Source organism: Mustelus asterias, chromosome 7, assembly GCF_964213995.1.
Source record: "Mustelus asterias chromosome 7, sMusAst1.hap1.1, whole genome shotgun sequence".
NCBI classification, from domain to species: domain Eukaryota; kingdom Metazoa; phylum Chordata; class Chondrichthyes; order Carcharhiniformes; family Triakidae; genus Mustelus; species Mustelus asterias.
In genome coordinates, this window is record NC_135807.1 from 40,009,277 (window position 1) to 40,032,780 (window position 23,504).

The window sequence follows — 23,504 nt, forward strand, 5'->3', positions numbered from 1 at the left end:
TACCCGCCAGCTCCACCCTGCGCGATGGGCCCCCGTGCTGTAATGGATGACGTTTCTGACTCTGTATCACAAGCTGATGTATTGTTGTGTAATTTCCTCAGTGTTTTCTGAACACTTTACTTGTGGCTGGATGCAGGCTGTTCGATGGCAAATCTAGTCACGCCGTGTGCAGCGCAGTTCCAAGTGTGCCTTCTTGGTGCAGTCGGCAGCGTGTGAGTCTCATCACCTGTGCATCCTGGATACAATCTTGTGTATTTGACACCTTCTTTCCCTCCATTCGCCTCACATTCCCATCTTTACTGCTGATAAATATGACGGCAGCTTCTTGCGGCAGCTGTGCAAATCATTCAGACACTCTGTGCGTGCGTGCGTGCGTGCGGCAGCGCTTGGAGAAAGCCTGGAGATGTGTAAAGTGAATGACATGACGGGTGGGCCTGAAACTTTGGCCCAAAGATAAAATCTGAGTGGAGAATGTGGGCATCGATCCCACTGCCTCTCACATGCAAAGCGAGCGCTCTACCATTTGAGCTAATTCCCCATGGCAATTCTGGCCTCAGCTTTCTTGCTGTCCAGGCTTGCCTCAGCCCCTGTCTCCAAGAAGCTTTGGCCCCAAGGTAAAAATCAAAGTGGAGAATGTGGGCATCGATCCCACTACCTCTCGCATGCTAAGCGAGCGCTCTACCATTTGAGCTAATTCCCCCAAGCTGCAGTTGGGGTCAGCTTTCTTGCTGCTCAGGATCTCCTCACTCCGTCTCCAAGATGCTCGAGAAAGTGCACAGGACCTCTTCATCGGATCCGGCCTGCTGCTTCAACACGGTAGTTTTTCCATTTAATCAACATCTTTGAAATCCATTGAAAGCCACTATCTTTGCTGATTGTGACAGTGCACCCTTTAGCCCTTGAGCGCTTCATCCATGTCTTGATGCCAAAGCTGTGGCTGTGCTGTGGCCCGCCTGCGTCGACCTGCAGCTTGGGCCGACGTTGTGATGGATAACGTGTCTGTCTCCATATCACAAGCTGCGATATTGTTCTCTAATCTGCCTCAATGTTACGTGAGCAGTTTTCATTGTGACTGGACGCAGCCTGATGATGGCAAACCTAGTCATGCAGTGTACAGTGCCCAACTGCCTGTGCCTTCTTAGCGCAGTAGGCAGCGCGTCAGTCTCATAATCTGAAGGTCCTGAGTTCAATCCTCAGAGAGGGCAGGGCTCTTTTTCCACCTTCTTTTCTTCCATTCACCTCTCATTCCCATCTTTCCTGCTGACAAATATGAAGGCAGCTTGCATGCAACAGCTCTGTAAGTCATTCAGATTCTGTGCGTACGGCAGCGTGTGGAGGAACCCTGAACATGTGTGAACTTCATGACAGGACCGCTGGGCATGAAACTTTGGCCCAAAGGTTAAAAATCAAAGTGGAGAATGTGGGCATCGATCCCACTGCCTCTCACATGCGAAGCGAGCGCTCTACCACTTGAGCTAATTCCCCCAAGCTGATTGCTGCGTCCGCTTTCTTGCTGCCCAACATCTCCACACCCCCTGGCTCCAAGATGTTCATGAAAGTGCAGAGAAATTCTTCATCGGATCGGCCTGCTGCTTCAACACAGTCATTTTGCCATTCACTCAACGTGAGCCAGCAGCCGCAGCTCGTGCCATCAGCAGAAGGGAAAATCGCAGTCGACGCGTCATAATCAGTGAAGAGGCTGAATCTGCACATTCAAAGCAAGCCGAGAGGAAAACAGCAGTCAGCACGAGTGTGAGGAGGCAGGCGAGACCCCTGTCTCAGTGTTAGCAATCTACTTTTGCTTGCAGGTGAGGGCTCAGCTGTTGGATGCGTTGCTGCTCAATGCCACTCCTGCTGGCCCGCACACGCAACTGCAGAAACTTTGCAGCCGTGTGGAGGCTGTTTTCCCACAGGCAAAGATGGCTCCTCTGCCTGAGCAGCAACATGTTCAGTTATAAACTCGTCCTCAGGTTCGGAGTGCTGCTTTGCCGTAAACGTTTGCTTACGACACACTTCCTTCTCAATGGGCACGCAGAAATTGTTAACATCATTCAAGCGGTGACCTAAGGACGACTTTGGTATATTTACCCCTCGAGTCTTCTGTTGTACCGACTGAGCAATCGATGCGAATCGTTGACATCCGCACGCAGTCTTTGCTGAATTTTGACCGTGCACCTTTGAGCCCTTGAGTGCTTCATCCACATCTTAACGGCAAAGGTGTAGGCATGCAGTTACCCGCCAGCTCCACCCTGCGCGATGGGCCCCCGTGCTGTAATGGATGACGTTTCTGACTCTGTATCACAAGCTGATGTATTGTTGTGTAATTTCCTCAGTGTTTTCTGAACACTTTACTTGTGGCTGGATGCAGGCTGTTCGATGGCAAATCTAGTCACGCCGTGTGCAGCGCAGTTCCAAGTGTGCCTTCTTGGTGCAGTCGGCAGCGTGTGAGTCTCATCACCTGTGCATCCTGGATACAATCTTGTGTATTTGACACCTTCTTTCCCTCCATTCGCCTCACATTCCCATCTTTACTGCTGATAAATATGACGGCAGCTTCTTGCGGCAGCTGTGCAAATCATTCAGACACTCTGTGCGTGCGTGCGTGCGTGCGGCAGCGCTTGGAGAAAGCCTGGAGATGTGTAAAGTGAATGACATGACGGGTGGGCCTGAAACTTTGGCCCAAAGATAAAATCTGAGTGGAGAATGTGGGCATCGATCCCACTACCTCTCACATGCAAAGCGAGCGCTCTACCATTTGAGCTAATTCCCCATGGCAATTCTGGCCTCAGCTTTCTTGCTGTCCAGGCTTGCCTCAGCCCCTGTCTCCAAGAAGCTTTGGCCCCAAGGTAAAAATCAAAGTGGAGAATGTGGGCATCGATCCCACTACCTCTCGCATGCTAAGCGAGCGCTCTACCATTTGAGCTAATTCCCCCAAGCTGCAGTTGGGGTCAGCTTTCTTGCTGCTCAGGATCTCCTCACTCCGTCTCCAAGATGCTCGAGAAAGTGCACAGGACCTCTTCATCGGATCCGGCCTGCTGCTTCAACACGGTAGTTTTTCCATTTAATCAACATCTTTGAAATCCATTGAAAGCCACTATCTTTGCTGATTGTGACAGTGCACCCTTTAGCCCTTGAGCGCTTCATCCATGTCTTGATGCCAAAGCTGTGGCTGTGCTGTGGCCCGCCTGCGTCGACCTGCAGCTTGGGCCGACGTTGTGATGGATAACGTGTCTGTCTCCATATCACAAGCTGCGATATTGTTCTCTAATCTGCCTCAATGTTACGTGAGCAGTTTTCATTGTGACTGGACGCAGCCTGATGATGGCAAACCTAGTCATGCAGTGTACAGTGCCCAACTGCCTGTGCCTTCTTAGCGCAGTAGGCAGCGCGTCAGTCTCATAATCTGAAGGTCCTGAGTTCAATCCTCAGAGAGGGCAGGGCTCTTTTTCCACCTTCTTTTCTTCCATTCACCTCTCATTCCCATCTTTCCTGCTGACAAATATGAAGGCAGCTTGCATGCAACAGCTCTGTAAGTCATTCAGATTCTGTGCGTACGGCAGCGTGTGGAGGAACCCTGAACATGTGTGAACTTCATGACAGGACCGCTGGGCATGAAACTTTGGCCCAAAGGTTAAAAATCAAAGTGGAGAATGTGGGCATCGATCCCACTGCCTCTCACATGCGAAGCGAGCGCTCTACCACTTGAGCTAATTCCCCCAAGCTGAGTGCTGCGTCCGCTTTCTTGCTGCCCAACATCTCCACACCCCCTGGCTCCAAGATGTTCATGAAAGTGCAGAGAAATTCTTCATCGGATCGGCCTGCTGCTTCAACACAGTCATTTTGCCATTCACTCAACGTGAGCCAGCAGCCGCAGCTCGTGCCATCAGCAGAAGGGAAAATCGCAGTCGACGCGTCATAATCAGTGAAGAGGCTGAATCTGCACATTCAAAGCAAGCCGAGAGGAAAACAGCAGTCAGCACGAGTGTGAGGAGGCAGGCGAGACCCCTGTCTCAGTGTTAGCAATCTACTTTTGCTTGCAGGTGAGGGCTCAGCTGTTGGATGCGTTGCTGCTCAATGCCACTCCTGCTGGCCCGCACACGCAACTGCAGAAACTTTGCAGCCGTGTGGAGGCTGTTTTCCCACAGGCAAAGATGGCTCCTCTGCCTGAGCAGCAACATGTTCAGTTATAAACTCGTCCTCAGGTTCGGAGTGCTGCTTTGCCGTAAACGTTTGCTTACGACACACTTCCTTCTCAATGGGCACGCAGAAATTGTTAACATCATTCAAGCGGTGACCTAAGGACGACTTTGGTATATTTACCCCTCGAGTCTTCTGTTGTACCGACTGAGCAATCGATGCGAATCGTTGACATCCGCACGCAGTCTTTGCTGAATTTTGACCGTGCACCTTTGAGCCCTTGAGTGCTTCATCCACATCTTAACGGCAAAGGTGTAGGCATGCAGTTACCCGCCAGCTCCACCCTGCGCGATGGGCCCCCGTGCTGTAATGGATGACGTTTCTGACTCTGTATCACAAGCTGATGTATTGTTGTGTAATTTCCTCAGTGTTTTCTGAACACTTTACTTGTGGCTGGATGCAGGCTGTTCGATGGCAAATCTAGTCACGCCGTGTGCAGCGCAGTTCCAAGTGTGCCCTCTTGGTGCAGTCGGCAGCGTGTGAGTCTCATCACCTGTGCATCCTGGATACAATCTTGTGTATTTGACACCTTCTTTCCCTCCATTCGCCTCACATTCCCATCTTTACTGCTGATAAATATGACGGCAGCTTCTTGCGGCAGCTGTGCAAATCATTCAGACACTCTGTGCGTGCGTGGGTGGGTGCGTGCGTGCGTGCGGCAGCGCTTGGAGAAAGCCTGGAGATGTGTAAAGTGAATGACATGACGGGTGGGCCTGAAACTTTGGCCCAAAGATAAAATCTGAGTGGAGAATGTGGGCATCGATCCCACTACCTCTCACATGCAAAGCGAGCACTCTACCATTTGAGCTAATTCCCCATGGCAATTCTGGCCTCAGCTTTCTTGCTGTCCAGGCTTGCCTCAGCCCCTGTCTCCAAGAAGCTTTGGCCCCAAGGTAAAAATCAAAGTGGAGAATGTGGGCATCGATCCCACTACCTCTCGCATGCTAAGCGAGCGCTCTACCATTTGAGCTAATTCCCCCAAGCTGCAGTTGGGGTCAGCTTTCTTGCTGCTCAGGATCTCCTCACTCCGTCTCCAAGATGCTCGAGAAAGTGCACAGGACCTCTTCATCGGATCCGGCCTGCTGCTTCAACACGGTAGTTTTTCCATTTAATCAACATCTTTGAAATCCATTGAAAGCCACTATCTTTGCTGATTGTGACAGTGCACCCTTTAGCCCTTGAGCGCTTCATCCATGTCTTGATGCCAAAGCTGTGGCTGTGCTGTGGCCCGCCTGCGTCGACCTGCAGCTTGGGCCGACGTTGTGATGGATAACGTGTCTGTCTCCATATCACAAGCTGCGATATTGTTCTCTAATCTGCCTCAATGTTACGTGAGCAGTTTTCATTGTGACTGGACGCAGCCTGATGATGGCAAACCTAGTCATGCAGTGTACAGTGCCCAACTGCCTGTGCCTTCTTAGCGCAGTAGGCAGCGCGTCAGTCTCATAATCTGAAGGTCCTGAGTTCAATCCTCAGAGAGGGCAGGGCTCTTTTTCCACCTTCTTTTCTTCCATTCACCTCTCATTCCCATCTTTCCTGCTGACAAATATGAAGGCAGCTTGCATGCAACAGCTCTGTAAGTCATTCAGATTCTGTGCGTACGGCAGCGTGTGGAGGAACCCTGAAGATGTGTGAACTTCATGACAGGACCGCTGGGCATGAAACTTTGGCCCAAAGGTTAAAAATCAAAGTGGAGAATGTGGGCATCGATCCCACTGCCTCTCACATGCGAAGCGAGCGCTCTACCACTTGAGCTAATTCCCCCAAGCGGATTGCTCCGTCCGCTTTCTTGCTGCCCAACATCTCCACACCCCCTGGCTCCAAGATGTTCATGAAAGTGCAGAGAAATTCTTCATCGGATCGGCCTGCTGCTTCAACACAGTCATTTTGCCATTCACTCAACGTGAGCCAGCAGCCGCAGCTCGTGCCATCAGCAGAAGGGAAAATCGCAGTCGACGCGTCATAATCAGTGAAGAGGCTGAATTTGCACATTCAAAGCAAGCCGAGAGGAAAACAGCAGTCAGCACGAGTGTGAGGAGGCAGGCGAGACCCCTGTCTCAGTGTTAGCAATCTACTTTTGCTTGCAGGTGAGGGCTCAGCTGTTGGATGCGTTGATGCTCAATGCCACTCCCGCTGGCCCGCACACGCAACTGCAGAAACTTTGCAGCCGTGTGGAGGCTGTTTTCCCACAGGCAAAGATGGCTCCTCTGCCTGAGCAGCAACATGTTCAGTTATAAACTCGTCCTCAGGTTCGGAGTGCTGCTTTGCCGTAAACGTTTGCTTACGACACACTTCCTTCTCAATGGGCACGCAGAAATTGTTAACATCATTCAAGCGGTGACCTAAGGACGACTTTGGTATATTTACCCCTCGAGTCTTCTGTTGTACCGACTGAGCAATCGATGCGAATCGTTGACATCCGCACGCAGTCTTTGCTGAATTTTGACCGTGCACCTTTGAGCCCTTGAGTGCTTCATCCACATCTTAACGGCAAAGGTGTAGGCATGCAGTTACCCGCCAGCTCCACCCTGCGCGATGGGCCCCCGTGCTGTAATGGATGACGTTTCTGACTCTGTATCACAAGCTGATGTATTGTTGTGTAATTTCCTCAGTGTTTTCTGAACACTTTACTTGTGGCTGGATGCAGGCTGTTCGATGGCAAATCTAGTCACGCCGTGTGCAGCGCAGTTCCAAGTGTGCCTTCTTGGTGCAGTCGGCAGCGTGTGAGTCTCATCACCTGTGCATCCTGGATACAATCTTGTGTATTTGACACCTTCTTTCCCTCCATTCGCCTCACATTCCCATCTTTACTGCTGATAAATATGACGGCAGCTTCTTGCGGCAGCTGTGCAAATCATTCAGACACTCTGTGCGTGCGTGGGTGGGTGCGTGCGTGCGTGCGGCAGCGCTTGGAGAAAGCCTGGAGATGTGTAAAGTGAATGACATGACGGGTGGGCCTGAAACTTTGGCCCAAAGATAAAATCTGAGTGGAGAATGTGGGCATCGATCCCACTACCTCTCACATGCAAAGCGAGCGCTCTACCATTTGAGCTAATTCCCCATGGCAATTCTGGCCTCAGCTTTCTTGCTGTCCAGGCTTGCCTCAGCCCCTGTCTCCAAGAAGCTTTGGCCCCAAGGTAAAAATCAAAGTGGAGAATGTGGGCATCGATCCCACTACCTCTCGCATGCTAAGCGAGCGCTCTACCATTTGAGCTAATTCCCCCAAGCTGCAGTTGGGGTCAGCTTTCTTGCTGCTCAGGATCTCCTCACTCCGTCTCCAAGATGCTCGAGAAAGTGCACAGGACCTCTTCATCGGATCCGGCCTGCTGCTTCAACACGGTAGTTTTTCCATTTAATCAACATCTTTGAAATCCATTGAAAGCCACTATCTTTGCTGATTGTGACAGTGCACCCTTTAGCCCTTGAGCGCTTCATCCATGTCTTGATGCCAAAGCTGTGGCTGTGCTGTGGCCCGCCTGCGTCGACCTGCAGCTTGGGCCGACGTTGTGATGGATAACGTGTCTGTCTCCATATCACAAGCTGCGATATTGTTCTCTAATCTGCCTCAATGTTACGTGAGCAGTTTTCATTGTGACTGGACGCAGCCTGATGATGGCAAACCTAGTCATGCAGTGTACAGTGCCCAACTGCCTGTGCCTTCTTAGCGCAGTAGGCAGCGCGTCAGTCTCATAATCTGAAGGTCCTGAGTTCAATCCTCAGAGAGGGCAGGGCTCTTTTTCCACCTTCTTTTCTTCCATTCACCTCTCATTCCCATCTTTCCTGCTGACAAATATGAAGGCAGCTTGCATGCAACAGCTCTGTAAGTCATTCAGATTCTGTGCGTACGGCAGCGTGTGGAGGAACCCTGAAGATGTGTGAACTTCATGACAGGACCGCTGGGCATGAAACTTTGGCCCAAAGGTTAAAAATCAAAGTGGAGAATGTGGGCATCGATCCCACTGCCTCTCACATGCGAAGCGAGCGCTCTACCACTTGAGCTAATTCCCCCAAGCTGATTGCTGCGTCCGCTTTCTTGCTGCCCAACATCTCCACACCCCCTGGCTCCAAGATGTTCATGAAAGTGCAGAGAAATTCTTCATCGGATCGGCCTGCTGCTTCAACACAGTCATTTTGCCATTCACTCAACGTGAGCCAGCAGCCGCAGCTCGTGCCATCAGCAGAAGGGAAAATCGCAGTCGACGCGTCATAATCAGTGAAGAGGCTGAATCTGCACATTCAAAGCAAGCCGAGAGGAAAACAGCAGTCAGCACGAGTGTGAGGAGGCAGGCGAGACCCCTGTCTCAGTGTTAGCAATCTACTTTTGCTTGCAGGTGAGGGCTCAGCTGTTGGATGTGTTGCTGCTCAATGCCACTCCCGCTGGCCCGCACACGCAACTGCAGAAACTTTGCAGCCGTGTGGAGGCTGTTTTCCCACAGGCAAAGATGGCTCCTCTGCCTGAGCAGCAACATGTTCAGTTATAAACTCGTCCTCAGGTTCGGAGTGCTGCTTTGCCGTAAACGTTTGCTTACGACACACTTCCTTCTCAATGGGCACGCAGAAATTGTTAACATCATTCAAGCGGTGACCTAAGGACGACTTTGGTATATTTACCCCTCGAGTCTTCTGTTGTACCGACTGAGCAATCGATGCGAATCGTTGACATCCGCACGCAGTCTTTGCTGAATTTTGACCGTGCACCTTTGAGCCCTTGAGTGCTTCATCCACATCTTAACGGCAAAGGTGTAGGCATGCAGTTACCCGCCAGCTCCACCCTGCGCGATGGGCCCCCGTGCTGTAATGGATGACGTTTCTGACTCTGTATCACAAGCTGATGTATTGTTGTGTAATTTCCTCAGTGTTTTCTGAACACTTTACTTGTGGCTGGATGCAGGCTGTTCGATGGCAAATCTAGTCACGCCGTGTGCAGCGCAGTTCCAAGTGTGCCTTCTTGGTGCAGTCGGCAGCGTGTGAGTCTCATCACCTGTGCATCCTGGATACAATCTTGTGTATTTGACACCTTCTTTCCCTCCATTCGCCTCACATTCCCATCTTTACTGCTGATAAATATGACGGCAGCTTCTTGCGGCAGCTGTGCAAATCATTCAGACACTCTGTGCGTGCGTGCGTGCGTGCGGCAGCGCTTGGAGAAAGCCTGGAGATGTGTAAAGTGAATGACATGACGGGTGGGCCTGAAACTTTGGCCCAAAGATAAAATCTGAGTGGAGAATGTGGGCATCGATCCCACTACCTCTCACATGCAAAGCGAGCGCTCTACCATTTGAGCTAATTCCCCATGGCAATTCTGGCCTCAGCTTTCTTGCTGTCCAGGCTTGCCTCAGCCCCTGTCTCCAAGAAGCTTTGGCCCCAAGGTAAAAATCAAAGTGGAGAATGTGGGCATCGATCCCACTACCTCTCGCATGCTAAGCGAGCGCTCTACCATTTGAGCTAATTCCCCCAAGCTGCAGTTGGGGTCAGCTTTCTTGCTGCTCAGGATCTCCTCACTCCGTCTCCAAGATGCTCGAGAAAGTGCACAGGACCTCTTCATCGGATCCGGCCTGCTGCTTCAACACGGTAGTTTTTCCATTTAATCAACATCTTTGAAATCCATTGAAAGCCACTATCTTTGCTGATTGTGACAGTGCACCCTTTAGCCCTTGAGCGCTTCATCCATGTCTTGATGCCAAAGCTGTGGCTGTGCTGTGGCCCGCCTGCGTCGACCTGCAGCTTGGGCCGACGTTGTGATGGATAACGTGTCTGTCTCCATATCACAAGCTGCGATATTGTTCTCTAATCTGCCTCAATGTTACGTGAGCAGTTTTCATTGTGACTGGACGCAGCCTGATGATGGCAAACCTAGTCATGCAGTGTACAGTGCCCAACTGCCTGTGCCTTCTTAGCGCAGTAGGCAGCGCGTCAGTCTCATAATCTGAAGGTCCTGAGTTCAATCCTCAGAGAGGGCAGGGCTCTTTTTCCACCTTCTTTTCTTCCATTCACCTCTCATTCCCATCTTTCCTGCTGACAAATATGAAGGCAGCTTGCATGCAACAGCTCTGTAAGTCATTCAGATTCTGTGCGTACGGCAGCGTGTGGAGGAACCCTGAACATGTGTGAACTTCATGACAGGACCGCTGGGCATGAAACTTTGGCCCAAAGGTTAAAAATCAAAGTGGAGAATGTGGGCATCGATCCCACTGCCTCTCACATGCGAAGCGAGCGCTCTACCACTTGAGCTAATTCCCCCAAGCTGATTGCTGCGTCCGCTTTCTTGCTGCCCAACATCTCCACACCCCCTGGCTCCAAGATGTTCATGAAAGTGCAGAGAAATTCTTCATCGGATCGGCCTGCTGCTTCAACACAGTCATTTTGCCATTCACTCAACGTGAGCCAGCAGCCGCAGCTCGTGCCATCAGCAGAAGGGAAAATCGCAGTCGACGCGTCATAATCAGTGAAGAGGCTGAATCTGCACATTCAAAGCAAGCCGAGAGGAAAACAGCAGTCAGCACGAGTGTGAGGAGGCAGGCGAGACCCCTGTCTCAGTGTTAGCAATCTACTTTTGCTTGCAGGTGAGGGCTCAGCTGTTGGATGCGTTGCTGCTCAATGCCACTCCTGCTGGCCCGCACACGCAACTGCAGAAACTTTGCAGCCGTGTGGAGGCTGTTTTCCCACAGGCAAAGATGGCTCCTCTGCCTGAGCAGCAACATGTTCAGTTATAAACTCGTCCTCAGGTTCGGAGTGCTGCTTTGCCGTAAACGTTTGCTTACGACACACTTCCTTCTCAATGGGCACGCAGAAATTGTTAACATCATTCAAGCGGTGACCTAAGGACGACTTTGGTATATTTACCCCTCGAGTCTTCTGTTGTACCGACTGAGCAATCGATGCGAATCGTTGACATCCGCACGCAGTCTTTGCTGAATTTTGACCGTGCACCTTTGAGCCCTTGAGTGCTTCATCCACATCTTAACGGCAAAGGTGTAGGCATGCAGTTACCCGCCAGCTCCACCCTGCGCGATGGGCCCCCGTGCTGTAATGGATGACGTTTCTGACTCTGTATCACAAGCTGATGTATTGTTGTGTAATTTCCTCAGTGTTTTCTGAACACTTTACTTGTGGCTGGATGCAGGCTGTTCGATGGCAAATCTAGTCACGCCGTGTGCAGCGCAGTTCCAAGTGTGCCCTCTTGGTGCAGTCGGCAGCGTGTGAGTCTCATCACCTGTGCATCCTGGATACAATCTTGTGTATTTGACACCTTCTTTCCCTCCATTCGCCTCACATTCCCATCTTTACTGCTGATAAATATGACGGCAGCTTCTTGCGGCAGCTGTGCAAATCATTCAGACACTCTGTGCGTGCGTGGGTGGGTGCGTGCGTGCGTGCGGCAGCGCTTGGAGAAAGCCTGGAGATGTGTAAAGTGAATGACATGACGGGTGGGCCTGAAACTTTGGCCCAAAGATAAAATCTGAGTGGAGAATGTGGGCATCGATCCCACTACCTCTCACATGCAAAGCGAGCACTCTACCATTTGAGCTAATTCCCCATGGCAATTCTGGCCTCAGCTTTCTTGCTGTCCAGGCTTGCCTCAGCCCCTGTCTCCAAGAAGCTTTGGCCCCAAGGTAAAAATCAAAGTGGAGAATGTGGGCATCGATCCCACTACCTCTCGCATGCTAAGCGAGCGCTCTACCATTTGAGCTAATTCCCCCAAGCTGCAGTTGGGGTCAGCTTTCTTGCTGCTCAGGATCTCCTCACTCCGTCTCCAAGATGCTCGAGAAAGTGCACAGGACCTCTTCATCGGATCCGGCCTGCTGCTTCAACACGGTAGCTTTTCCATTTAATCAACATCTTTGAAATCCATTGAAAGCCACTATCTTTGCTGATTGTGACAGTGCACCCTTTAGCCCTTGAGCGCTTCATCCATGTCTTGATGCCAAAGCTGTGGCTGTGCTGTGGCCCGCCTGCGTCGACCTGCAGCTTGGGCCGACGTTGTGATGGATAACGTGTCTGTCTCCATATCACAAGCTGCGATATTGTTCTCTAATCTGCCTCAATGTTACGTGAGCAGTTTTCATTGTGACTGGACGCAGCCTGATGATGGCAAACCTAGTCATGCAGTGTACAGTGCCCAACTGCCTGTGCCTTCTTAGCGCAGTAGGCAGCGCGTCAGTCTCATAATCTGAAGGTCCTGAGTTCAATCCTCAGAGAGGGCAGGGCTCTTTTTCCACCTTCTTTTCTTCCATTCACCTCTCATTCCCATCTTTCCTGCTGACAAATATGAAGGCAGCTTGCATGCAACAGCTCTGTAAGTCATTCAGATTCTGTGCGGACGGCAGCGTGTGGAGGAACCCTGAAGATGTGTGAACTTCATGACAGGACCGCTGGGCATGAAACTTTGGCCCAAAGGTTAAAAATCAAAGTGGAGAATGTGGGCATCGATCCCACTGCCTCTCACATGCGAAGCGAGCGCTCTACCACTTGAGCTAATTCCCCCAAGCGGATTGCTCCGTCCGCTTTCTTGCTGCCCAACATCTCCACACCCCCTGGCTCCAAGATGTTCATGAAAGTGCAGAGAAATTCTTCATCGGATCGGCCTGCTGCTTCAACACAGTCATTTTGCCATTCACTCAACGTGAGCCAGCAGCCGCAGCTCGTGCCATCAGCAGAAGGGAAAATCGCAGTCGACGCGTCATAATCAGTGAAGAGGCTGAATTTGCACATTCAAAGCAAGCCGAGAGGAAAACAGCAGTCAGCACGAGTGTGAGGAGGCAGGCGAGACCCCTGTCTCAGTGTTAGCAATCTACTTTTGCTTGCAGGTGAGGGCTCAGCTGTTGGATGCGTTGATGCTCAATGCCACTCCCGCTGGCCCGCACACGCAACTGCAGAAACTTTGCAGCCGTGTGGAGGCTGTTTTCCCACAGGCAAAGATGGCTCCTCTGCCTGAGCAGCAACATGTTCAGTTATAAACTCGTCCTCAGGTTCGGAGTGCTGCTTTGCCGTAAACGTTTGCTTACGACACACTTCCTTCTCAATGGGCACGCAGAAATTGTTAACATCATTCAAGCGGTGACCTAAGGACGACTTTGGTATATTTACCCCTCGAGTCTTCTGTTGTACCGACTGAGCAATCGATGCGAATCGTTGACATCCGCACGCAGTCTTTGCTGAATTTTGACCGTGCACCTTTGAGCCCTTGAGTGCTTCATCCACATCTTAACGGCAAAGGTGTAGGCATGCAGTTACCCGCCAGCTCCACCCTGCGCGATGGGCCCCCGTGCTGTAATGGATGACGTTTCTGACTCTGTATCACAAGCTGATGTATTGTTGTGTAATTTCCTCAGTGTTTTCTGAACACTTTACTTGTGGCTGGATGCAGGCTGTTCGATGGCAAATCTAGTCACGCCGTGTGCAGCGCAGTTCCAAGTGTGCCTTCTTGGTGCAGTCGGCAGCGTGTGAGTCTCATCACCTGTGCATCCTGGATACAATCTTGTGTATTTGACACCTTCTTTCCCTCCATTCGCCTCACATTCCCATCTTTACTGCTGATAAATATGACGGCAGCTTCTTGCGGCAGCTGTGCAAATCATTCAGACACTCTGTGCGTGCGTGGGTGGGTGCGTGCGTGCGTGCGGCAGCGCTTGGAGAAAGCCTGGAGATGTGTAAAGTGAATGACATGACGGGTGGGCCTGAAACTTTGGCCCAAAGATAAAATCTGAGTGGAGAATGTGGGCATCGATCCCACTACCTCTCACATGCAAAGCGAGCGCTCTACCATTTGAGCTAATTCCCCATGGCAATTCTGGCCTCAGCTTTCTTGCTGTCCAGGCTTGCCTCAGCCCCTGTCTCCAAGAAGCTTTGGCCCCAAGGTAAAAATCAAAGTGGAGAATGTGGGCATCGATCCCACTACCTCTCGCATGCTAAGCGAGCGCTCTACCATTTGAGCTAATTCCCCCAAGCTGCAGTTGGGGTCAGCTTTCTTGCTGCTCAGGATCTCCTCACTCCGTCTCCAAGATGCTCGAGAAAGTGCACAGGACCTCTTCATCGGATCCGGCCTGCTGCTTCAACACGGTAGTTTTTCCATTTAATCAACATCTTTGAAATCCATTGAAAGCCACTATCTTTGCTGATTGTGACAGTGCACCCTTTAGCCCTTGAGCGCTTCATCCATGTCTTGATGCCAAAGCTGTGGCTGTGCTGTGGCCCGCCTGCGTCGACCTGCAGCTTGGGCCGACGTTGTGATGGATAACGTGTCTGTCTCCATATCACAAGCTGCGATATTGTTCTCTAATCTGCCTCAATGTTACGTGAGCAGTTTTCATTGTGACTGGACGCAGCCTGATGATGGCAAACCTAGTCATGCAGTGTACAGTGCCCAACTGCCTGTGCCTTCTTAGCGCAGTAGGCAGCGCGTCAGTCTCATAATCTGAAGGTCCTGAGTTCAATCCTCAGAGAGGGCAGGGCTCTTTTTCCACCTTCTTTTCTTCCATTCACCTCTCATTCCCATCTTTCCTGCTGACAAATATGAAGGCAGCTTGCATGCAACAGCTCTGTAAGTCATTCAGATTCTGTGCGTACGGCAGCGTGTGGAGGAACCCTGAAGATGTGTGAACTTCATGACAGGACCGCTGGGCATGAAACTTTGGCCCAAAGGTTAAAAATCAAAGTGGAGAATGTGGGCATCGATCCCACTGCCTCTCACATGCGAAGCGAGCGCTCTACCACTTGAGCTAATTCCCCCAAGCTGATTGCTGCGTCCGCTTTCTTGCTGCCCAACATCTCCACACCCCCTGGCTCCAAGATGTTCATGAAAGTGCAGAGAAATTCTTCATCGGATCGGCCTGCTGCTTCAACACAGTCATTTTGCCATTCACTCAACGTGAGCCAGCAGCCGCAGCTCGTGCCATCAGCAGAAGGGAAAATCGCAGTCGACGCGTCATAATCAGTGAAGAGGCTGAATCTGCACATTCAAAGCAAGCCGAGAGGAAAACAGCAGTCAGCACGAGTGTGAGGAGGCAGGCGAGACCCCTGTCTCAGTGTTAGCAATCTACTTTTGCTTGCAGGTGAGGGCTCAGCTGTTGGATGTGTTGATGCTCAATGCCACTCCCGCTGGCCCGCACACGCAACTGCAGAAACTTTGCAGCCGTGTGGAGGCTGTTTTCCCACAGGCAAAGATGGCTCCTCTGCCTGAGCAGCAACATGTTCAGTTATAAACTCGTCCTCAGGTTCGGAGTGCTGCTTTGCCGTAAACGTTTGCTTACGACACACTTCCTTCTCAATGGGCACGCAGAAATTGTTAACATCATTCAAGCGGTGACCTAAGGACGACTTTGGTATATTTACCCCTCGAGTCTTCTGTTGTACCGACTGAGCAATCGATGCGAATCGTTGACATCCGCACGCAGTCTTTGCTGAATTTTGACCGTGCACCTTTGAGCCCTTGAGTGCTTCATCCACATCTTAACGGCAAAGGTGTAGGCATGCAGTTACCCGCCAGCTCCACCCTGCGCGATGGGCCCCCGTGCTGTAATGGATGACGTTTCTGACTCTGTATCACAAGCTGATGTATTGTTGTGTAATTTCCTCAGTGTTTTCTGAACACTTTACTTGTGGCTGGATGCAGGCTGTTCGATGGCAAATCTAGTCACGCCGTGTGCAGCGCAGTTCCAAGTGTGCCTTCTTGGTGCAGTCGGCAGCGTGTGAGTCTCATCACCTGTGCATCCTGGATACAATCTTGTGTATTTGACACCTTCTTTCCCTCCATTCGCCTCACATTCCCATCTTTACTGCTGATAAATATGATGGCAGCTTCTTGCGGCAGCTGTGCAAATCATTCAGACACTCTGTGCGTGCGTGCGTGCGTGCGGCAGCGCTTGGAGAAAGCCTGGAGATGTGTAAAGTGAATGACATGACGGGTGGGCCTGAAACTTTGGCCCAAAGATAAAATCTGAGTGGAGAATGTGGGCATCGATCCCACTACCTCTCACATGCAAAGCGAGCGCTCTACCATTTGAGCTAATTCCCCATGGCAATTCTGGCCTCAGCTTTCTTGCTGTCCAGGCTTGCCTCAGCCCCTGTCTCCAAGAAGCTTTGGCCCCAAGGTAAAAATCAAAGTGGAGAATGTGGGCATCGATCCCACTACCTCTCGCATGCTAAGCGAGCGCTCTACCATTTGAGCTAATTCCCCCAAGCTGCAGTTGGGGTCAGCTTTCTTGCTGCTCAGGATCTCCTCACTCCGTCTCCAAGATGCTCGAGAAAGTGCACAGGACCTCTTCATCGGATCCGGCCTGCTGCTTCAACACGGTAGTTTTTCCATTTAATCAACATCTTTGAAATCCATTGAAAGCCACTATCTTTGCTGATTGTGACAGTGCACCCTTTAGCCCTTGAGCGCTTCATCCATGTCTTGATGCCAAAGCTGTGGCTGTGCTGTGGCCCGCCTGCGTCGACCTGCAGCTTGGGCCGACGTTGTGATGGATAACGTGTCTGTCTCCATATCACAAGCTGCGATATTGTTCTCTAATCTGCCTCAATGTTACGTGAGCAGTTTTCATTGTGACTGGACGCAGCCTGATGATGGCAAACCTAGTCATGCAGTGTACAGTGCCCAACTGCCTGTGCCTTCTTAGCGCAGTAGGCAGCGCGTCAGTCTCATAATCTGAAGGTCCTGAGTTCAATCCTCAGAGAGGGCAGGGCTCTTTTTCCACCTTCTTTTCTTCCATTCACCTCTCATTCCCATCTTTCCTGCTGACAAATATGAAGGCAGCTTGCATGCAACAGCTCTGTAAGTCATTCAGATTCTGTGCGTACGGCAGCGTGTGGAGGAACCCTGAACATGTGTGAACTTCATGACAGGACCGCTGGGCATGAAACTTTGGCCCAAAGGTTAAAAATCAAAGTGGAGAATGTGGGCATCGATCCCACTGCCTCTCACATGCGAAGCAAGCGCTCTACCACTTGAGCTAATTCCCCCAAGCTGTTTGCTGCGTCCGCTTTCTTGCTGCCCAACATCTCCACACCCCCTGGCTCCAAGATGTTCATGAAAGTGCAGAGAAATTCTTCATCGGATCGGCCTGCTGCTTCAACACAGTCATTTTGCCATTCACTCAACGTGAGCCAGCAGCCGCAGCTCGTGCCATCAGCAGAAGGGAAAATCGCAGTCGACGCGTCATAATCAGTGAAGAGGCTGAATTTGCACATTCAAAGCAAGCCGAGAGGAAAACAGCAGTCAGCACGAGTGTGAGGAGGCAGGCGAGACCCCTGTCTCAGTGTTAGCAATCTACTTTTGCTTGCAGGTGAGGGCTCAGCTGTTGGATGTGTTGATGCTCAATGCCACTCCCGCTGGCCCGCACACGCAACTGCAGAAACTTTGCAGCCGTGTGGAGGCTGTTTTCCCACAGGCAAAGATGGCTCCTCTGCCTGAGCAGCAACATGTTCAGTTATAAACTCGTCCTCAGGTTCGGAGTGCTGCTTTGCCGTAAACGTTTGCTTACGACACACTTCCTTCTCAATGGGCACGCAGAAATTGTTAACATCATTCAAGCGGTGACCTAAGGACGACTTTGGTATATTTACCCCTCGAGTCTTCTGTTGTACCGACTGAGCAATCGATGCGAATCGTTGACATCCGCACGCAGTCTTTGCTGAATTTTGACCGTGCACCTTTGAGCCCTTGAGTGCTTCATCCACATCTTAACGGCAAAGGTGTAGGCATGCAGTTACCCGCCAGCTCCACCCTGCGCGATGGGCCCCCGTGCTGTAATGGATGACGTTTCTGACTCTGTATCACAAGCTGATGTATTGTTGTGTAATTTCCTCAGTGTTTTCTGAACACTTTACTTGTGGCTGGATGCAGGCTGTTCGATGGCAAATCTAGTCACGCCGTGTGCAGCGCAGTTCCAAGTGTGCCTTCTTGGTGCAGTCGGCAGCGTGTGAGTCTCATCACCTGTGCATCCTGGATACAATCTTGTGTATTTGACACCTTCTTTCCCTCCATTCGCCTCACATTCCCATCTTTACTGCTGATAAATATGACGGCAGCTTCTTGCGGCAGCTGTGCAAATCATTCAGACACTCTGTGCGTGCGTGCGTGCGGCAGCGCTTGGAGAAAGCCTGGAGATGTGTAAAGTGAATGACATGACGGGTGGGCCTGAAACTTTGGCCCAAAGATAAAATCTGAGTGGAGAATGTGGGCATCGATCCCACTACCTCTCACATGCAAAGCGAGCGCTCTACCATTTGAGCTAATTCCCCATGGCAATTCTGGCCTCAGCTTTCTTGCTGTCCAGGCTTGCCTCAGCCCCTGTCTCCAAGAAGCTTTGGCCCCAAGGTAAAAATCAAAGTGGAGAATGTGGGCATCGATCCCACTACCTCTCGCATGCTAAGCGAGCGCTCTACCATTTGAGCTAATTCCCCCAAGCTGCAGTTGGGGTCAGCTTTCTTGCTGCTCAGGATCTCCTCACTCCGTCTCCAAGATGCTCGAGAAAGTGCACAGGACCTCTTCATCGGATCCGGCCTGCTGCTTCAACACGGTAGTTTTTCCATTTAATCAACATCTTTGAAATCCATTGAAAGCCACTATCTTTGCTGATTGTGACAGTGCACCCTTTAGCCCTTGAGCGCTTCATCCATGTCTTGATGCCAAAGCTGTGGCTGTGCTGTGGCCCGCCTGCGTCGACCTGCAGCTTGGGCCGACGTTGTGATGGATAACGTGTCTGTCTCCATATCACAAGCTGCGATATTGTTCTCTAATCTGCCTCAATGTTACGTGAGCAGTTTTCATTGTGACTGGACGCAGCCTGATGATGGCAAACCTAGTCATGCAGTGTACAGTGCCCAACTGCCTGTGCCTTCTTAGCGCAGTAGGCAGCGCGTCAGTCTCATAATCTGAAGGTCCTGAGTTCAATCCTCAGAGAGGGCAGGGCTCTTTTTCCACCTTCTTTTCTTCCATTCACCTCTCATTCCCATCTTTCCTGCTGACAAATATGAAGGCAGCTTGCATGCAACAGCTCTGTAAGTCATTCAGATTCTGTGCGTACGGCAGCGTGTGGAGGAACCCTGAACATGTGTGAACTTCATGACAGGACCGCTGGGCATGAAACTTTGGCCCAAAGGTTAAAAATCAAAGTGGAGAATGTGGGCATCGATCCCACTGCCTCTCACATGCGAAGCGAGCGCTCCACCACTTGAGCTAATTCCCCCAAGCTGATTGCTGCGTCCGCTTTCTTGCTGCCCAACATCTCCACACCCCCTGGCTCCAAGATGTTCATGAAAGTGCAGAGAAATTCTTCATCGGATCGGCCTGCTGCTTCAACACAGTCATTTTGCCATTCACTCAACGTGAGCCAGCAGCCGCAGCTCGTGCCATCAGCAGAAGGGAAAATCGCAGTCGACGCGTCATAATCAGTGAAGAGGCTGAATCTGCACATTCAAAGCAAGCCGAGAGGAAAACAGCAGTCAGCACGAGTGTGAGGAGGCAGGCGAGACCCCTGTCTCAGTGTTAGCAATCTACTTTTGCTTGCAGGTGAGGGCTCAGCTGTTGGATGTGTTGATGCTCAATGCCACTCCCGCTGGCCCGCACACGCAACTGCAGAAACTTTGCAGCCGTGTGGAGGCTGTTTTCCCACAGGCAAAGATGGCTCCTCTGCCTGAGCAGCAACATGTTCAGTTATAAACTCGTCCTCAGGTTCGGAGTGCTGCTTTGCCGTAAACGTTTGCTTACGACACACTTCCTTCTCAATGGGCACGCAGAAATTGTTAACATCATTCAAGCGGTGACCTAAGGACGACTTTGGTATATTTACCCCTCGAGTCTTCTGTTGTACCGACTGAGCAATCGATGCGAATCGTTGACATCCGCACGCAGTCTTTGCTGAATTTTGACCGTGCACCTTTGAGCCCTTGAGTGCTTCATCCACATCTTAACGGCAAAGGTGTAGGCATGCAGTTACCCGCCAGCTCCACCCTGCGCGATGGGCCCCCGTGCTGTAATGGATGACGTTTCTGACTCTGTATCACAAGCTGATGTATTGTTGTGTAATTTCCTCAGTGTTTTCTGAACACTTTACTTGTGGCTGGATGCAGGCTGTTCGATGGCAAATCTAGTCACGCCGTGTGCAGCGCAGTTCCAAGTGTGCCTTCTTGGTGCAGTCGGCAGCGTGTGAGTCTCATCACCTGTGCATCCTGGATACAATCTTGTGTATTTGACACCTTCTTTCCCTCCATTCGCCTCACATTCCCATCTTTACTGCTGATAAATATGACGGCAGCTTCTTGCGGCAGCTGTGCAAATCATTCAGACACTCTGTGCGTGCGTGCGTGCGTGCGTGGGTGCGTGCGTGCGGCAGCGCTTGGAGAAAGCCTGGAGATGTGTAAAGTGAATGACATGACGGGTGGGCCTGAAACTTTGGCCCAAAGATAAAATCTGAGTGGAGAATGTGGGCATCGATCCCACTACCTCTCACATGCAAAGCGAGCGCTCTACCATTTGAGCTAATTCCCCATGGCAATTCTGGCCTCAGCTTTCTTGCTGTCCAGGCTTGCCTCAGCCCCTGTCTCCAAGAAGCTTTGGCCCCAAGGTAAAAATCAAAGTGGAGAATGTGGGCATCGATCCCACTACCTCTCGCATGCTAAGCGAGCGCTCTACCATTTGAGCTAATTCCCCCAAGCTGCAGTTGGGGTCAGCTTTCTTGCTGCTCAGGATCTCCTCACTCCGTCTCCAAGATGCTCGAGAAAGTGCACAGGACCTCTTCATCGGATCCGGCCTGCTGCTTCAACACGGTAGTTTTTCCATTTAATCAACATCTTTGAAATCCATTGAAAGCCACTATCTTTGCTGATTGTGACAGTGCACCCTTTAGCCCTTGAGCGCTTCATCCATGTCTTGATGCCAAAGCTGTGGCTGTGCTGTGGCCCGCCTGCGTCGACCTGCAGCTTGGGCCGACGTTGTGATGGATAACGTGTCTGTCTCCATATCACAAGCTGCGATATTGTTCTCTAATCTGCCTCAATGTTACGTGAGCAGTTTTCATTGTGACTGGACGCAGCCTGATGATGGCAAACCTAGTCATGCAGTGTACAGTGCCCAACTGCCTGTGCCTTCTTAGCGCAGTAGGCAGCGCGTCAGTCTCATAATCTGAAGGTCCTGAGTTCAATCCTCAGAGAGGGCAGGGCTCTTTTTCCACCTTCTTTTCTTCCATTCACCTCTCATTCCCATCTTTCCTGCTGACAAATATGAAGGCAGCTTGCATGCAACAGCTCTGTAAGTCATTCAGATTCTGTGCGTACGGCAGCGTGTGGAGGAACCCTGAACATGTGTGAACTTCATGACAGGACCGCTGGGCATGAAACTTTGGCCCAAAGGTTAAAAATCAAAGTGGAGAATGTGGGCATCGATCCCACTGCCTCTCACATGCGAAGCGAGCGCTCCACCACTTGAGCTAATTCCCCCAAGCTGATTGCTGCGTCCGCTTTCTTGCTGCCCAACATCTCCACACCCCCTGGCTCCAAGATGTTCATGAAAGTGCAGAGAAATTCTTCATCGGATCGGCCTGCTGCTTCAACACAGTCATTTTGCCATTCACTCAACGTGAGCCAGCAGCCGCAGCTCGTGCCATCAGCAGAAGGGAAAATCGCAGTCGACGCGTCATAATCAGTGAAGAGGCTGAATCTGCACATTCAAAGCAAGCCGAGAGGAAAACAGCAGTCAGCACGAGTGTGAGGAGGCAGGCGAGACCCCTGTCTCAGTGTTAGCAATCTACTTTTGCTTGCAGGTGAGGGCTCAGCTGTTGGATGTGTTGATGCTCAATGCCACTCCCGCTGGCCCGCACACGCAACTGCAGAAACTTTGCAGCCGTGTGGAGGCTGTTTTCCCACAGGCAAAGATGGCTCCTCTGCCTGAGCAGCAACATGTTCAGTTATAAACTCGTCCTCAGGTTCGGAGTGCTGCTTTGCCGTAAACGTTTGCTTACGACACACTTCCTTCTCAATGGGCACGCAGAAATTGTTAACATCATTCAAGCGGTGACCTAAGGACGACTTTGGTATATTTACCCCTCGAGTCTTCTGTTGTACCGACTGAGCAATCGATGCGAATCGTTGACATCCGCACGCAGTCTTTGCTGAATTTTGACCGTGCACCTTTGAGCCCTTGAGTGCTTCATCCACATCTTAACGGCAAAGGTGTAGGCATGCAGTTACCCGCCAGCTCCACCCTGCGCGATGGGCCCCCGTGCTGTAATGGATGACGTTTCTGACTCTGTATCACAAGCTGATGTATTGTTGTGTAATTTCCTCAGTGTTTTCTGAACACTTTACTTGTGGCTGGATGCAGGCTGTTCGATGGCAAATCTAGTCACGCCGTGTGCAGCGCAGTTCCAAGTGTGCCTTCTTGGTGCAGTCGGCAGCGTGTGAGTCTCATCACCTGTGCATCCTGGATACAATCTTGTGTATTTGACACCTTCTTTCCCTCCATTCGCCTCACATTCCCATCTTTACTGCTGATAAATATGATGGCAGCTTCTTGCGGCAGCTGTGCAAATCATTCAGACACTCTGTGCGTGCGTGCGTGCGTGCGGCAGCGCTTGGAGAAAGCCTGGAGATGTGTAAAGTGAATGACATGACGGGTGGGCCTGAAACTTTGGCCCAAAGATAAAATCTGAGTGGAGAATGTGGGCATCGATCCCACTACCTCTCACATGCAAAGCGAGCGCTCTACCATTTGAGCTAATTCCCCATGGCAATTCTGACCTCAGCTTTCTTGCTGTCCAGGCTTGCCTCAGCCCCTGTCTCCAAGAAGCTTTGGCCCCAAGGTAAAAATCAAAGTGGAGAATGTGGGCATCGATCCCACTACCTCTCGCATGCTAAGCGAGCGCTCTACCATTTGAGCTAATTCCCCCAAGCTGCAGTTGGGGTCAGCTTTCTTGCTGCTCAGGATCTCCTCACTCCGTCTCCAAGATGCTCGAGAAAGTGCACAGGACCTCTTCATCGGATCCGGCCTGCTGCTTCAACACGGTAGTTTTTCCATTTAATCAACATCTTTGAAATCCATTGAAAGCCACTATCTTTGCTGATTGTGACAGTGCACCCTTTAGCCCTTGAGCGCTTCATCCATGTCTTGATGCCAAAGCTGTGGCTGTGCTGTGGCCCGCCTGCGTCGACCTGCAGCTTGGGCCGACGTTGTGATGGATAACGTGTCTGTCTCCATATCACAAGCTGCGATATTGTTCTCTAATCTGCCTCAATGTTACGTGAGCAGTTTTCATTGTGACTGGACGCAGCCTGATGATGGCAAACCTAGTCATGCAGTGTACAGTGCCCAA

General features: G+C 51.1%; 28 non-coding genes across 28 annotated transcripts; 10 read left to right on the plus strand and 18 right to left on the minus strand.

Annotated features, from left to right (window-relative positions):
* Positions 1-627: 627 nt before the first annotated feature.
* On the minus strand, positions 628-700 carry trnaa-agc (transfer RNA alanine (anticodon AGC)). Its single transcript has one exon. It is a non-coding gene; the product is annotated as a tRNA-Ala (tRNA).
* Positions 701-1,132: 432 nt separating this feature from the next.
* On the plus strand, positions 1,133-1,205 carry trnam-cau (transfer RNA methionine (anticodon CAU)). Its single transcript has one exon. It is a non-coding gene; the product is annotated as a tRNA-Met (tRNA).
* A 207-nt stretch (positions 1,206-1,412) lies between these two features.
* Positions 1,413-1,485, minus strand: trnaa-cgc (transfer RNA alanine (anticodon CGC)). Its single transcript has one exon. It is a non-coding gene; the product is annotated as a tRNA-Ala (tRNA).
* Positions 1,486-2,859: 1,374 nt separating this feature from the next.
* On the minus strand, positions 2,860-2,932 carry trnaa-agc (transfer RNA alanine (anticodon AGC)). Its single transcript has one exon. It is a non-coding gene; the product is annotated as a tRNA-Ala (tRNA).
* A 432-nt stretch (positions 2,933-3,364) lies between these two features.
* Positions 3,365-3,437, plus strand: trnam-cau (transfer RNA methionine (anticodon CAU)). Its single transcript has one exon. It is a non-coding gene; the product is annotated as a tRNA-Met (tRNA).
* A 207-nt stretch (positions 3,438-3,644) lies between these two features.
* On the minus strand, positions 3,645-3,717 carry trnaa-cgc (transfer RNA alanine (anticodon CGC)). The gene has a single exon. It is a non-coding gene; the product is annotated as a tRNA-Ala (tRNA).
* Positions 3,718-5,103: 1,386 nt separating this feature from the next.
* Positions 5,104-5,176, minus strand: trnaa-agc (transfer RNA alanine (anticodon AGC)). The gene has a single exon. It is a non-coding gene; the product is annotated as a tRNA-Ala (tRNA).
* A 432-nt stretch (positions 5,177-5,608) lies between these two features.
* On the plus strand, positions 5,609-5,681 carry trnam-cau (transfer RNA methionine (anticodon CAU)). Its single transcript has one exon. It is a non-coding gene; the product is annotated as a tRNA-Met (tRNA).
* Positions 5,682-5,888: 207 nt separating this feature from the next.
* Positions 5,889-5,961, minus strand: trnaa-cgc (transfer RNA alanine (anticodon CGC)). Its single transcript has one exon. It is a non-coding gene; the product is annotated as a tRNA-Ala (tRNA).
* A 1,386-nt stretch (positions 5,962-7,347) lies between these two features.
* On the minus strand, positions 7,348-7,420 carry trnaa-agc (transfer RNA alanine (anticodon AGC)). The gene has a single exon. It is a non-coding gene; the product is annotated as a tRNA-Ala (tRNA).
* Positions 7,421-7,852: 432 nt separating this feature from the next.
* On the plus strand, positions 7,853-7,925 carry trnam-cau (transfer RNA methionine (anticodon CAU)). The gene has a single exon. It is a non-coding gene; the product is annotated as a tRNA-Met (tRNA).
* Positions 7,926-8,132: 207 nt separating this feature from the next.
* On the minus strand, positions 8,133-8,205 carry trnaa-cgc (transfer RNA alanine (anticodon CGC)). Its single transcript has one exon. It is a non-coding gene; the product is annotated as a tRNA-Ala (tRNA).
* A 1,374-nt stretch (positions 8,206-9,579) lies between these two features.
* On the minus strand, positions 9,580-9,652 carry trnaa-agc (transfer RNA alanine (anticodon AGC)). The gene has a single exon. It is a non-coding gene; the product is annotated as a tRNA-Ala (tRNA).
* Positions 9,653-10,084: 432 nt separating this feature from the next.
* trnam-cau (transfer RNA methionine (anticodon CAU)) lies at positions 10,085-10,157 on the plus strand. Its single transcript has one exon. It is a non-coding gene; the product is annotated as a tRNA-Met (tRNA).
* A 207-nt stretch (positions 10,158-10,364) lies between these two features.
* On the minus strand, positions 10,365-10,437 carry trnaa-cgc (transfer RNA alanine (anticodon CGC)). Its single transcript has one exon. It is a non-coding gene; the product is annotated as a tRNA-Ala (tRNA).
* A 1,386-nt stretch (positions 10,438-11,823) lies between these two features.
* On the minus strand, positions 11,824-11,896 carry trnaa-agc (transfer RNA alanine (anticodon AGC)). The gene has a single exon. It is a non-coding gene; the product is annotated as a tRNA-Ala (tRNA).
* Positions 11,897-12,328: 432 nt separating this feature from the next.
* On the plus strand, positions 12,329-12,401 carry trnam-cau (transfer RNA methionine (anticodon CAU)). Its single transcript has one exon. It is a non-coding gene; the product is annotated as a tRNA-Met (tRNA).
* A 207-nt stretch (positions 12,402-12,608) lies between these two features.
* On the minus strand, positions 12,609-12,681 carry trnaa-cgc (transfer RNA alanine (anticodon CGC)). The gene has a single exon. It is a non-coding gene; the product is annotated as a tRNA-Ala (tRNA).
* Positions 12,682-14,067: 1,386 nt separating this feature from the next.
* Positions 14,068-14,140, minus strand: trnaa-agc (transfer RNA alanine (anticodon AGC)). The gene has a single exon. It is a non-coding gene; the product is annotated as a tRNA-Ala (tRNA).
* Positions 14,141-14,572: 432 nt separating this feature from the next.
* Positions 14,573-14,645, plus strand: trnam-cau (transfer RNA methionine (anticodon CAU)). The gene has a single exon. It is a non-coding gene; the product is annotated as a tRNA-Met (tRNA).
* Positions 14,646-14,852: 207 nt separating this feature from the next.
* trnaa-cgc (transfer RNA alanine (anticodon CGC)) lies at positions 14,853-14,925 on the minus strand. The gene has a single exon. It is a non-coding gene; the product is annotated as a tRNA-Ala (tRNA).
* A 1,374-nt stretch (positions 14,926-16,299) lies between these two features.
* On the minus strand, positions 16,300-16,372 carry trnaa-agc (transfer RNA alanine (anticodon AGC)). The gene has a single exon. It is a non-coding gene; the product is annotated as a tRNA-Ala (tRNA).
* A 432-nt stretch (positions 16,373-16,804) lies between these two features.
* Positions 16,805-16,877, plus strand: trnam-cau (transfer RNA methionine (anticodon CAU)). Its single transcript has one exon. It is a non-coding gene; the product is annotated as a tRNA-Met (tRNA).
* Positions 16,878-18,527: 1,650 nt separating this feature from the next.
* Positions 18,528-18,600, minus strand: trnaa-agc (transfer RNA alanine (anticodon AGC)). The gene has a single exon. It is a non-coding gene; the product is annotated as a tRNA-Ala (tRNA).
* A 432-nt stretch (positions 18,601-19,032) lies between these two features.
* trnam-cau (transfer RNA methionine (anticodon CAU)) lies at positions 19,033-19,105 on the plus strand. The gene has a single exon. It is a non-coding gene; the product is annotated as a tRNA-Met (tRNA).
* A 1,670-nt stretch (positions 19,106-20,775) lies between these two features.
* trnaa-agc (transfer RNA alanine (anticodon AGC)) lies at positions 20,776-20,848 on the minus strand. The gene has a single exon. It is a non-coding gene; the product is annotated as a tRNA-Ala (tRNA).
* Positions 20,849-21,280: 432 nt separating this feature from the next.
* On the plus strand, positions 21,281-21,353 carry trnam-cau (transfer RNA methionine (anticodon CAU)). Its single transcript has one exon. It is a non-coding gene; the product is annotated as a tRNA-Met (tRNA).
* Positions 21,354-23,007: 1,654 nt separating this feature from the next.
* trnaa-agc (transfer RNA alanine (anticodon AGC)) lies at positions 23,008-23,080 on the minus strand. Its single transcript has one exon. It is a non-coding gene; the product is annotated as a tRNA-Ala (tRNA).
* Positions 23,081-23,504: the final 424 nt, after the last annotated feature.